At 37.2% G+C, this 13,279-nt stretch overlaps 1 protein-coding gene across 2 annotated transcripts in view; it reads left to right on the top strand.

The window, feature by feature from the left end:
• LOC124270371 (protein cycle-like) overlaps positions 1 to 13,279 on the top strand; it is a 134,340-nt gene that overhangs the window by 22,750 nt on the left and 98,311 nt on the right. For both annotated transcript variants that reach the window (XM_046705409.1, XM_046705408.1), the window contains exons 2-3: positions 5,234 to 5,288; positions 11,064 to 11,311. The gene's annotated coding sequence lies outside the window, so the exon portion shown is untranslated. The remainder of the gene's footprint in view (positions 1 to 5,233; positions 5,289 to 11,063; positions 11,312 to 13,279) is intronic.

The raw sequence follows: 13,279 nt of genomic DNA, 5'->3' as shown, positions 1-13,279 counted from the left end.
CTTTTAGCAGTATTCCAGCAATGTCATGGCGAGGGACACTACTAATTGGCTTAACACACTGTACCCATGTGGGGAGTCGAACCTAGGGCTTCAGCGTGAGGAGCGAATGCTTTAACCACTAGGCTTCACTATTGAACCTGCACTATCTTCGTGATGAGAGAACGCTTTAACCCCACCGCCCAGAATTTAATGAGAATGGTGGACTTGGAACGAGATGAGATTGAGATGTACAATATTGAATATATACAATTCATGCAGAAGCACATGGCATTTTGCAAGCCTCTTGAGGATATAAGTGGTATTGTCACTATGTTGTCTTTGCTAAAATATCATTGAAATGTTTCAACCTAATCAGTTACATGATATGTTTGTATTTAATTTCTCGATATCTAACTTTTATTCCTGAATAATAAGAGGTTATTACATGACAGTATTCCTTTCGCCAGGCTGATATGACTTGCGAAAGGGAAACTGTCAGGGGTGTAGCTACTATTATAAAAAACCGGGTATATGATAAATATTTGTAATAGTTACCCTATATTTGTGAAGCAAATTATAAACCTATGGCCAATGTTGTCTATTGTTCTTGCAGTTGCTTCGAATTATGGAATAACCTCAGTAGAGGTTTTACGATTGCAGGAGGTTTTACAATGACTATTGTAAAACCTCATACGAGGTACGAAGTTTTACAATGGTCGTTGTAAAACCTCATACCCTGATATGAGGTTTGAAATGACCATTATTTATGACTGATACAACTTTGTCTTGCTATGACTGATCGTAAAATATCTCATTATTGAAAACTTTCAATATTTAGTGGCGATAACTGGTTTCGAACCCGCAACTAATCGATCTCTAGCTTGGCGGTTTTATCCACTACGCTACCAAGGATCGCTGTAAGGAATGAGATTGTTTGTCAGTATCAACCATGTGTTTCTCACAAGACAGGTACTGCGGGCAGCGCACGTGCATGACACGGGTAGCGCATGCAGAGCACGAGCATTGCGTGTGCGGGGTAAGGTGTTGGCTGCCAGTCGCATCCCAGTTGACACTGGCTGTTCCATCATTTGCGGGCTGTTCCATCAATGTTGTTCTTCGCAGTACATGCACAAATTGAAAATAATACATATGTAATTTTGTTGTCTTAGACGGTTTATAAGTTTGATAAAAGACTCCTCCTCGGTTTTGGTTGAGAATGTAAAACCTCAGTGTCAGGATTTTCTTCCCCTGAGGTTTTACATTCTCAACCAAAACCTCGGAGTCGTCTTTTATCCTACACATCATATTTGCCTCATAGAGTATTCGTGGCAGCAATTCTGGCTAAATAATGATTAAGAAAAGTCAATCACTTTTCATGATACTTGTACTTTCATTAAGTGACAGGTGATCGCTTAGTGATCTATTGACCAAAGGCTTTATAGAAGTTTCTTTATATGATTTTCACTTGACAGAAGATTTTATTGTTAACTGAATTATATTATATGTCTTCTTGAATACAAAATCAATGGAATCTTGTCAGATTTAATGTGGAAAACTAAGAAATTCTTCTTTCATTTAAATAATTCACTAAAATTACACAATTCCCAAAAGATCAGTCACTTTCAGTGATTCTTTGGAAACAGCTATTGAGACTCCAGAACGCTTTTTAGATTTGAAAAATATAAACAATTATTAGATGAAATGTCCTTAAAATTGATAGAACAGATCACAGTCTAGATATAAATAAACAGGTGTATTATGAGATAGCGTATCAACAGAATTAACTTGCGTAATTCAATACGGATTGGTTAATATCCTATTCCCGGCAACAGATGGCATCTTGAAAATGAGTCATTGGGGTAAGTACCTAAATTTATGGGGGTCATTGATTTTTTCTCAGTTTATTGTTGTCCTGATGGTAAAATAATGATCATTTTTGCTTCCTGCAAATTGTATGTGGGTGGTTCGACTTAATGTACTCATCGTAAAGAATTCTTACGAATAATTCCGTCTAACACTGTGATAAGCCAGGATTATAGTCAAACAAAGCTATTTACTTAAAATCTGTATCAAACTGGAACATGATCAACAATGATAATAATTCTTAGAATTCTACCACTAACACTTGAGTGAGTGAGTGAGTTTAGTTTTACGCTGCTTTTAGCAATATTCCAGCAATATGGCGGGGGAGACCAGAAATGGGCTGCACACATTGTACCCATGTGGGGAATCGAACCAAGGTCTTCAGCATGACAAGCGAACACTTTAACCTCTAGGCTACCCCACCACCCCAGAAGAGTTAAGGTACAGGCGATTGTAGATGAGGATGACTGACTGACTGACTGAAATACACTGATAGAGTTGGGTTTTACACCATTTTAGCAATATTCCAGCAATATCACGGCAGGGGACACCAGAAATGGGCTTCACTCATTATACCCATGTGGGGATTCGAACCCGGGTCTTCGGCATGACGAGCCAACGCTTTAATCACTAGACTACCCCACAGCCCCAGATGAGGATGAGAAAAGATACCAAGGTATTCATACTGAAACGTCTTCATTGAGTAGTGATATGCTAATGTCTACCATTGCTTGTTGGTAGCTTACAACTTCGATCTCGAGTCACAGAAACGGCAATCCCAATATGCAACTCCATAATACCATTCTCCAACAGTGTTAAAGACCTTGGGCTTCACTTGGATTCAAACCTTACCGTATATGACCGTCTATAAGCCAAATTTTGAGGACCAAAAAAAGCAGTCTGTAGAAGGGGGTCGTCTTACATTGACAACGTCTGCAAATATTGCTATTTCCAGCTAAGAAATGTCAGCAACATCAGAAGTTCCTTAACAATGCCAGCTGCTCATGCACTTGTTAGATCCCTAGTGCTATCGAAGTTAGATTATTGCAACAGCGCCTACTATGGATTGCCAGAGAAACTCATCTCAAAGCTACAAAGAGTACAAAACTCAGCAGCTCGCATTGTCAAAAAAGTGTCCAAGAGAGAACATATCTCCCCAGTTTTACGAGACTTACACTGGCTGCCCAGAGTCTAGCCCACCAGTGCTATCATGAAACCGCTCCCGACTACCTCAATGAGTTGGTGACAAAACATGTTCCATCATGAGCCTTACGATCAGCTGATCAGCATCTATGGTCATCCCAAGACGTAAACTAAAAGCCTTTGGTTTCCGCTCCTTTAGTTATGGAGCTCCAACACTATAGGACCAGCTGCCACTCGAACTCAGACAAACAACATCCCTTGATTCCTTGAAATGTGCCTTAAAAACACTTCTCTTTAAAAATTACTACACTGACTAACAAATACAGTCAAATCCCGATGAGTCGAATCGCTGGGGACCAAGTAATAAATTCGACTTATCGGTGTAGTCGAGACATAGGTAAGTCTATGAGGGTAGAAAAAAAGATGATCCAGTCCTAATTCCTCCGCCTAAGCATTTGTTTATCTAATGATTTCCATATCGCTAATAGGGACACCTTATCAGTTCCAGTCTGATTAGCACAGACAGTGATTTCCGTAAAATCACTAATCTGCCTTTTTGAACTCACCCATCAATGGCGGAAAGGTGTGAGCTGCGCTGGTTTGTTAATTGGATTAGTTTGCTACACCAATCAACTTCTCATTGACTGACTTCGGCTTATGTATACAAGATTGCTGTTGTTTGAATCTCATGGGACCAAATTTCTTTCTCGAGTCATCATGTGTATTTATGAGACGAATTCGTGTAACCGGTATTCAAATGATGACAACTATAACAGGGAATGGTCGGGACCGACAGGTACTTCGAGTTATGCATAATATTCGAGACACCGGCATTCGACTCACCGGGATTTGACTGTATATCCTCAAAAGGATTTTATGTACAAATGTTTTCTGTTTGTAGCACTCCAACCACCTTTATATGTAGCGCTTTGAGCATACATTTTTGTATGGAATGCAGCGTTGTATAAATACACATATTATTATTATTTATTGATACTGTATCACGTGTATCTGTGTGCCAGTAACTAAAACTTAACTGGGAGGGTATTCAGCAGGTACCAGCTCATCTGAGTGAGTGAGTGAGTTTAGGTTTATGCTGCTTTTAGCAATATTCCAGCAATATCACAGCGAGGGACACCAGAAATGGGCTTCACACATTGTACCCATGTGGGGAATCGAACCCGGGTCTTCAGCGTGACAGGCAAACGCTCCCCAGCTCATCTGAATTTCTGCGCCTATATATATATATATATATGATGTGGGTAGCCTTGTGCTTGTGGGTAGCCTTGTGGTTAAAGCATTCGCTCGTCATGCTGATGACCCGTGTTTGATTCCCCACATAGGTACAATGTGTGAAGCCCATTTCTGGTGTCGGCCACCGTGATATTGCTAGAATATTGCTGAAAGCAGTGTAAAACCTAACTCACTCACATTTACCTATGATTTGTGAATAGTACCCGACACTTTTCAGTGTGAGAAATTTCACAGGGAACATTGCGACCAGGATAGGCAAGCTTTCTTTGTAAAAGAAAATATTTTCAACATACTTGATGGAAAGAAGACCTATATTGATGTCGGGTAAAATACAAAAAACGTGAGCTTGGAGTGTTCCTGTCTTTATAACTAAGCCAATTACACTGACAGTCAGCTATTCCCATCTAATGAAGCACTGTTTAGCTATTGTGTAGTTGTCTTCAGTAAAACTCTAATTAATAACCTTTATTAACTCTAATTAAACAACCTTTATTTACTCAAATTAATAATTTTTATCAACTCTTGTTTATAACCTTTATTAACTCAAATTAATAAAAAAAATTAGTAACTCTAATTAATAACCTTTATTAACTCAAATTAATAAAAAAAATTGTAACTCTCATTAATAACCTTTTTTTAACTCAAATTAATAAAAAAAATTAGTAACTCTTATTAATAACCTTTATTAACTCTAATTCAACAACCTTTATTTGCTCTAATTAATAATTTTTGTTTTTGTTAATAACTGTTGTTGTTTATAACCTTTATTAACTTAAATAAATAAAAAAATTAGTAACTCTAATTAATAACCTATATTAACTCAAATTAATAAAAAAAATAGTAACTCTAATTAATAACTTTTATTAACTCTAATAACCTATTTTAACTCCTATCAATAACCTTTTTGCTGAAGAAATTAATATATTTTTTAAAATACAAGTAGAGATGCTGAACTATCTTTTGTAAATGTGCTGTATATATTATTTTGTTGCAGGATAAATGTCATCCGAACCTTGTACCATGAAGGCGCGAGGAACTGTCTTGGAACGGTAAGTGTATCCCTTTACTTTCTTTTTTAACTTTCTTGCTAATTGTTTTGCTCTTGATTTTTTATTCTCGTGGAGTGCAATAGTGCAGTGGTAAGGCTTCTGCCTATCACGCTGAAGGCCCGGGTTCGATCCCCGGTGGAGGCAGGCAGGTTTAGGTCCCGAGGTTTGCACATTTGCGGAGTATCCTTGGACAAGATACTTAAATCCACATTGTGTCAGTTCACCCAGCTGTAAAGTGGGTACCCGTGAGGATGTGCTGGCAATGTGAGTGATTAGTTCATTGTGCCTAACAGGCAGCATGGCTGTATGGCCCCCAGGGAGTTGAAAAAGTATCGGATAGTATGATGGTATCCTATGACGGGGAATAGTAATGTATGTAGCGCCGTGAGGGCAATGTGCCTGGATATGAGCGCAATATAAGCAGACTATTATTATTATTATTATTATTATTATTATTATTATTATTATTATTATTCAAAGCCAGTGTTACTCACATCTGGTGTTGTGGATGAAAATTCTGCCAACTAGTTGTATTCAGGATCCGCTGGTAGATTTGAATTATTAATGGCATACTTCTAAAGGATAAAAATTAAATTTGTTTTTGGTTCATGTCAGGGTGGTTTACAACCAAGGTCTATGCATATGCTGGATTTAACCAAGGGCAGGTAACCTGCATTCCTTAATGTGAACAAACAGCAGGGGTGAACCATGCCTCTCACATCACTGCAGGTAGTGTAAATAATTGAATCTGGACCAGACAATTCCGTGATAACAATATGAGCCTCCATCACATTATATTCAGATATAATGGTTCATTACAACTGATCAATCATCAAAAATAATTGGATAGAGTCATTTATGAAATTTTCCTGATTATTTTTGTTAATGGACAAAAAACACACCCCCAAAAACATGTAGTTCTTTGGTGTTTTTGCAAATTGCACAAAATGCATTTGCAAATTTCACATCTTTCAAGGATGACTAGTAGGTTAGGAACATTAATTTCTTGGAGTCTTTAAGATAAATTCAATCATGACTTGGAACGAGCTTGTAGTGGTCATAAAATGTAACAGACAAAACCAACCATGTGAAAAATATTGTTAATGCAAACAAGTGTTCCAGAATTGTTTGTGTTTGATTATGAGAAAACATGTGTAGGCTTTATGTAGAAAAAGTGAAGGAACAAAAGGTTATTTACATATATACATGTGTTCAATGTCATAGTTCTGTATGTCAAACACAAATTGAAGCATGTGAATCGTTGCCATGGGAACAAACACCTATATCTGATGTGTTAAACACACTTAACTAAGACACATGAAAGATTCTATGGGTGCTAGCGTCCGAAAGGACAGAGATGATTGATTGATTGTAACAACAACCCTTACTGACCGGCAAGTGAACTACGTTGATAATTGCGTACTTGTTTTGTTTCACTTGTTTTGCGGCATCGCTGATTGTAGCGCATACACTGATTGAATGCGACCAGATTATTATCTTGTTTACTTGCTAGGTTTGTAAATTGCAAAAACAATATTTTGCAATATATTCTGATACAGTAATATGTATTGTGACAAGTCGCTTATAAATAGACAGGGCGGGTGGGGTAGCCTAGTGGTTAAAGCGTTGGCTCGACACGCCGAAGACCCGGGTTCGAATCCCCACATGGGTACAATGTGTGAAGCCCATTTCTGGTGTCCCCCACCGCGATGTTGCTGGAATATTGCTAAAAGCGGCGTAAAACCAAACTCAGTCAGTCAGTCAGTATAAATAGACATTATTATTTATTATATATTTTCATAAGTATTGTAGGGGCGGTGGGGTAGCCTAATGGTTAAAGCGTTCGCTCATCATGTCGAAGACCCTGGTTCGATTCCCCACGTGGGTACAATATGTGAAGCCCATTTCTGGTGTCCCCCACCGCGATATTGCTGGAATATTGCTAAAAGCAGCGTAAAACTCAACTCACTCACTCACTCATAAGTATTGGGATATATTGGAAGGTAAAGTCTTTGACAGTGAGTGACACAGTGTGTACATGATAATAACTTCTCACAATTTCTTTTTGCATGCAAATGGATTTGATTATTGGTGTACCATATTTCACTAGACACATAATTTTTCAAATGCAAATTTCGGGTTAGAAAAGTGCTCAGAAAACTATGCTGGTAGTAAGAGGCGACAAAGTGGATTGGGTGGTCAGTATCGTTGGCCCAGTTGATAACATATCACCTTACCTAACAGCATAGATTTTCACCCATAATATCGATCACTAGACTATATAGTCAAGACACAAATAGTAACAGACCGCTGTATAGTTTAGATAATGCTGATTGCAGCAATAAACAAAACCCAAACAAACTGGGACACTGTTCCCAACACACCAAAAGGCACAAATTTTCTAAAGGCATTCTGAAAGTTGTCCAATGCATTTAAAGGTCAGATTTACCGTGAGAAATTGAAAAATGTATTTCGATTCTGCTGTTTAAGCTTCATGTCTAAAAAGAAGTCGTCCTAATCCAAAGTTGCTTTGAGGTCTGTAGATTTCAGAGATGCTGATGTCATCTCTGAACATCGATGATCAAATTTGGTTACTCTGCGTCGTGGTGACTAGCTACAGTTCTCTTATTTTCTTGACTTCATCTCACCGTTAACCAATACGCCTACAGATGTCGGGATTCACGAGATACAGCCTACGCATGTTTCAAGTCGGATGTTTTAAGTCTGTATTGATTTTCAAATCTGTTTTGCAAAGTGGAGGGATGATTACTGAAGTGAACATTATCGTACTGCGAATCTTGAAACAGAACACTTGTTGTGACTGTGTGGGAATATTAAAGTGATTATTAATTACAAGTGATTTGAGTTAATGTCAAACTGCTTGAAACAGAAACAACCTTCTTTAGCTGCACGACATGTAACATGTATAGACTTTTCGGAAAATAATGCAAATTGTGCTTTAGGATACTCTCAACTTTGTGATTTAAGCATCCCAATTTGTATGGCTAACAGTCAAGGTATGTCATGTCCCCCCTGAATTATCTGTATCTTGCCCTTTAAAGGAAAAGTTGAATTACCTATTGCTAATTCATTCTTGGGTTGCAGTGAGACAATTTGCTCTTAGACTGTAGCATCACAATTCATTTTTAATAATTCTTTGGCTGCAGCAATAAAGTGTTTGGGCTGTTAAGCAACACAATTCATTCTAGAACTATTTAAACAGTTCATTCTTTGGCTGCAAAAGCACTGTTAGTTCTTGGGCTGTTAAGCGACACTATTCATTTTAGAACTGTAGCAAAGCATTTCATTCTATGGCTGAAGTGATGCTGTTAGCTCTTGGGCTGTTAAGCGACACAATTCATTCTGGAACTGAAGCAAAACAGTTCATTCTTAAACTGTATTGACCTTATTCATTCTTGGGCTATAGGGATCACAATTCATTCTGTACTCTACACCTTTAGCACTAGACACACTAAAATATTAAAGATATAATTTACTGGAGACTCAACTATTGGTTTATCTCTAAAGATCCTCTTTGTTGCAATACCACATCAAATATGGTTAAACAGGGATGACCAGTACGGCTATTTTCCCCGATTGTGATTCTGTTGCAATAGCACCCAACACTATTGCTTCAATAGTTTCAAACTATTGCTAAAGTATTGCAGTAAACCAGCTTGATGATGTACTTGATAAGTAACAAAAATCAATATAATACATGCAATGAAGACTTGCTAACAATGTCAGTGCCTGCCTTGATCTTCTCTGCAGCTGCTCATATTGATGTGACTCGAATCTAAAGATGTCATAATCCTTCCGAACCAACCCACACACAGGTTTGAAATTCACATAATTTTATGTTATATTTATGACTAATTACCACTATTGAACTATTATGCATACTGTCAACAGAGCTATTGATATTTAGACATTTCTCTCTATGCCCTATATAAGGGTAAACAGTTGATAACTTTATGTGTCAACACCCGCTTGGTACAATTACCACACTGAAGGAAGCTATTGATTTAATGGCTAGTGGGAACTTACTTAAGCAAATTAAGAGTTCGCACAAACGACAGTCATGCTATCAGTTGTAAGTACAAAGACATCAATTTGAACATTTCTGACAAAACAAGGACTTATGAGTAGATCTAAGTCATTAAAACATTGCAATGCTTTGTCACTGTTTAAGGCCTTGAAAGAAGTCTGTCTCCATTCTTGAACCTAGAGTGAGTGAGTGAGTTTAGTTATACGCCGCACTCAGCAATATTCCAGCTATATGACGGCGGTCTGTAAATAATCAAGTCCAGACCAGGCAATCCAGTGATCAATATCATGAGCATCGATCTGCGCAATTGGGAACCGATGACATGTGTCAACCAAGCCAGCAAGCCTGACAACCCGATTGAACCTAGAACAGTGCTGGAAGATGCCAGGGACCACCACCTGCCATCAATTACTTTCCGTCCAACTTATCATTCAGTCCAGCCTTGCAGCAAGGATTGGTAGGGCACGAATATGTCAGTAATATTATTCATCCGATGCATGCACCAGTTTTATTTGGTCGATCTGGTACTATGCCTGAAATGATGCAGGTTTAAAACATTTTGCCACTACAGTTTAAATCCTCCATCACAGGTAAGGTGCAAACAAACCTTGAAACACACCTGCAATCTGGGATTCAAACCAACATTGATAGGATGTTGGTCTTTCAAGGGAGACAACTCTGAATAATAACTTACAGTGCTCATATGATGAACTGGCCACCAGTACCACCTTAAAAGGTTAAGGGAATAGGAAATTGCATAATTTTATAACTGATATTAAGCAAGCTGCGTACAATGACATTTCAGCACAATATATTGAAATTTAGAATTCAAAATGTTGTATGATTTCAACAATTTGTGTGACATATCCAAACTTTATCGGGCAGTGGGTTAGCCTAGTGGTTGAAGCGTAAGCTTGTCAAGTCGAAGACCCGGGTTCGATTCAGCACATGGGTACAATGTGTGGAGCCCACTTTTGGTGTCCCCCACTGTGATATTGCTGGAATATTGCTAATAACGGCTTAAAACCATACTCACAACTCACTCACTCACTTCAAACTGAATTATTCATAGTTGACACATCAATCTAAATGGCAGGTCTCAACTTAGTGTTACAAAATGAATTTATATTGTTTGTAAGTGAACATATAATTCAGAATCACTGTAATTTTATGTTGCCATGGTAAAATCTCTCTTTTGCTGTGCATTGCAAAAAGGCCAAACTGTCTGAAAGCCATCGCAGTCCTTCCATTCATGCTTAACAGTAGTTACCTCCCTTCCCTGTCTGATCTTACATTGCTAAACAAAGCAGTATAAAGTGATGAGATTATTTAAGTTGAAACTAAAAACAGGAGAAAACAGCAGGTATTTTATAATTTGCAGTTATTTATTAAATATAGCATGCCCTGAAATGTTATCTGGAGAAAACAGGTTTGCGAGGATATTTCCACCATTCCTGTGTCTAAGCATAAGATTTCTGATTTTTTCATGTAATCTAGTCATAAATATGCATTGACTGACATGTATGTTGCATATATATATATATATATTTATTATATTGTGTTGTAATTTTCAGTGCACATTTTAGTGACCAATGACATAAACAGTTTGTCAATATGGAACAAGAAAATTCATTTTTGTGTAATATGTACATATATGGCAGAAAACATTAAAATTTTGATAAATGTTTGTCTGTTTCATGAAGTGTTTGATATTGATTTTCTTTCAGATCAAATTACATTGCTGAAAACCAGAACTTGAAAATGATCAGCGTTGCCAGTTCACTGTGAATAATAATCAAGAGTGTGATTATTGTTCAGAACATTGTGCCTATCATGGAGTGTTTATTCTTGACTTGAAGTGACCATCGTTGTGGTGACGGCATTGCAGCGTAGAAATCGGAGGGACTTCTTTTCAATGGCTGAAGCCATCAGTGAAATACACTTCCCCTGCAGACATATTACAAGCAAATTAAAGGTTAGCATTCTTATATTTTTATACATCTTTACATATATATTTGGGTGGGATATCAAAACAATGTGTCTGTAATATGAAAATGTGTTATTAAATCTAATCATAAAGATATGTTGTGTTCATATCGGCATAGTTGTGGGAAGTTGCTGTGTTAATATGTATTTTGTCAATGAATGTGTTGAAAACATGAAGTTACTTACAATTTGCTTTCAGGGAAAATACTCTTGACGGTTCTTGACTCCTAATCTGTATATAAGCTTGGATCACATGATACAGTGGGTGTCAGGCCGGGAAAACCACATTTCAAAAATGACTATTGCCGGTAAAGCCACATTTCAATTATTAATGGATTGTAGCAGTAAAAAGAGTGTAAATATAATATTGTTTTCCCAAGAAGCGAATAATCCACATTTCTCATAGATTGATTAATTAATGGATTACCGTAACCAGTAAAAGAGTGTCCCCATGTATAATATTGTTTTCCCAAGAAACGAATAATCTTTCTTACCGGTACTCACAAGCATGGTGTTTAGCAATACCGGTAAAAGACTATCCCTATTTATGATTCTAAATCACATTGTATAATATTGTTTTCCCAAGAAACGAATAATCTTTCCTACTCACAAGCGTGGTGTTTAGCAATACCGGTAAAAGACTATCCCTATTTATGATTCTAAACCACATTGTATAATATTGTTTTCCCAAGAAACGAATAATCTTTCCTACTCACAAGCGTGGTGTTTAGCTTCTTCACTCAGAGTTTATTACTCAAAATGGAACCACCTCCGGTGATACATGAGTACATAAAATGGAATGCAGAATATACAAAGTATGCCAGAAGGTGACAGGGAATATACGCAATGATTACTGAAAACTAGACATATACATTTGATCAATTTAGATAAGTGTTTGATTGTTGAAATTTTAGTACTTGACATCAATTTTTTTATATGTGGAGGGATTAGGGAAGGAGCAAGAGGTATCTTCTAGGTGAGAGATGCGTTGTTGGCTAAAATATGAACATCTAAAGATATAATGGAATTCATCCCCAGTTTACTGCGAGTTACAAAGGTTACATACTCTTTCTTTTCATGCGAGATTCGTCCATCTCCCACTTTCTATTGGCAATTTATGGTTAGATGTTTTAAAATATAGAATAGGTTTCCAAATATTTTCAGATAGCAGTAAGTATTTGTCGAGTGAAGATGAGTTTTTAAAAATCTTATACCGGTAATATTGTCCTTTTGATGAATTATTCATTTCACTGGTCCACGATTGTAAAAACTGGTCTTTCAGGATTGATTCAGATTTTGATATGATCCAGGATTGAGTGTAATGAAAGGGGTTTACAAATACATCCGCATTTACAAAATATATGTTTCACATGATTTAGCCAGGGAGCATCATCCATAATACAATCTAGAATGAAAGCTGCTATTTTGTTGTTTGGATGAGAAAATTTCAACAAGCACCAATAAGTGATTAATCATTTAGAGATTTGGAGCAGAATAGGTTGTCTTCCAAGTTCTCCATAAACCATCAAGTTCGGGGCGTTATATCTAAGACCCGTAGCTAATTTAAGGAATTTGAAATGAACACGTTCAATGACATCGCAATATTAGAAAAAGACTGTCACTAGATTTAGTTTTATCTAACTGATTAATCTAACAATAACCAAATAGGATGGCACAATACGGTAAAGAGACTTGTCCAGAAGCAATTTCAGCGTGAGCAGTCTCTCACAGAGGTTGCTGTCCTGAGACTTTCTGGCCAGTCGACAGCACCTTCACGAAGAAAGAAATACAGAACCATTGACGCTCGTAATAAAATTATGAGGAAACATGTCTTGTTTTGTTAAATACGGTAACGCGTTTGAATCACTAAGCATGTTTTGACAGCATAGCCGGGAGAGCCACATTCCATGTTCACGCAACCGTAACTATTGCCGTGAGAGCCACATCAATTTAGGCT

The sequence above is a fragment of the Haliotis rubra genome, unplaced genomic scaffold (assembly GCF_003918875.1).
Source record: "Haliotis rubra isolate DU_JTF1 unplaced genomic scaffold, ASM391887v1 Scf151, whole genome shotgun sequence".
Lineage (NCBI taxonomy): Eukaryota > Metazoa > Mollusca > Gastropoda > Lepetellida > Haliotidae > Haliotis > Haliotis rubra.
Note: the sequence above shows the minus strand (reverse complement) of the source record. Positions and strands in the feature narration are given on the sequence as shown.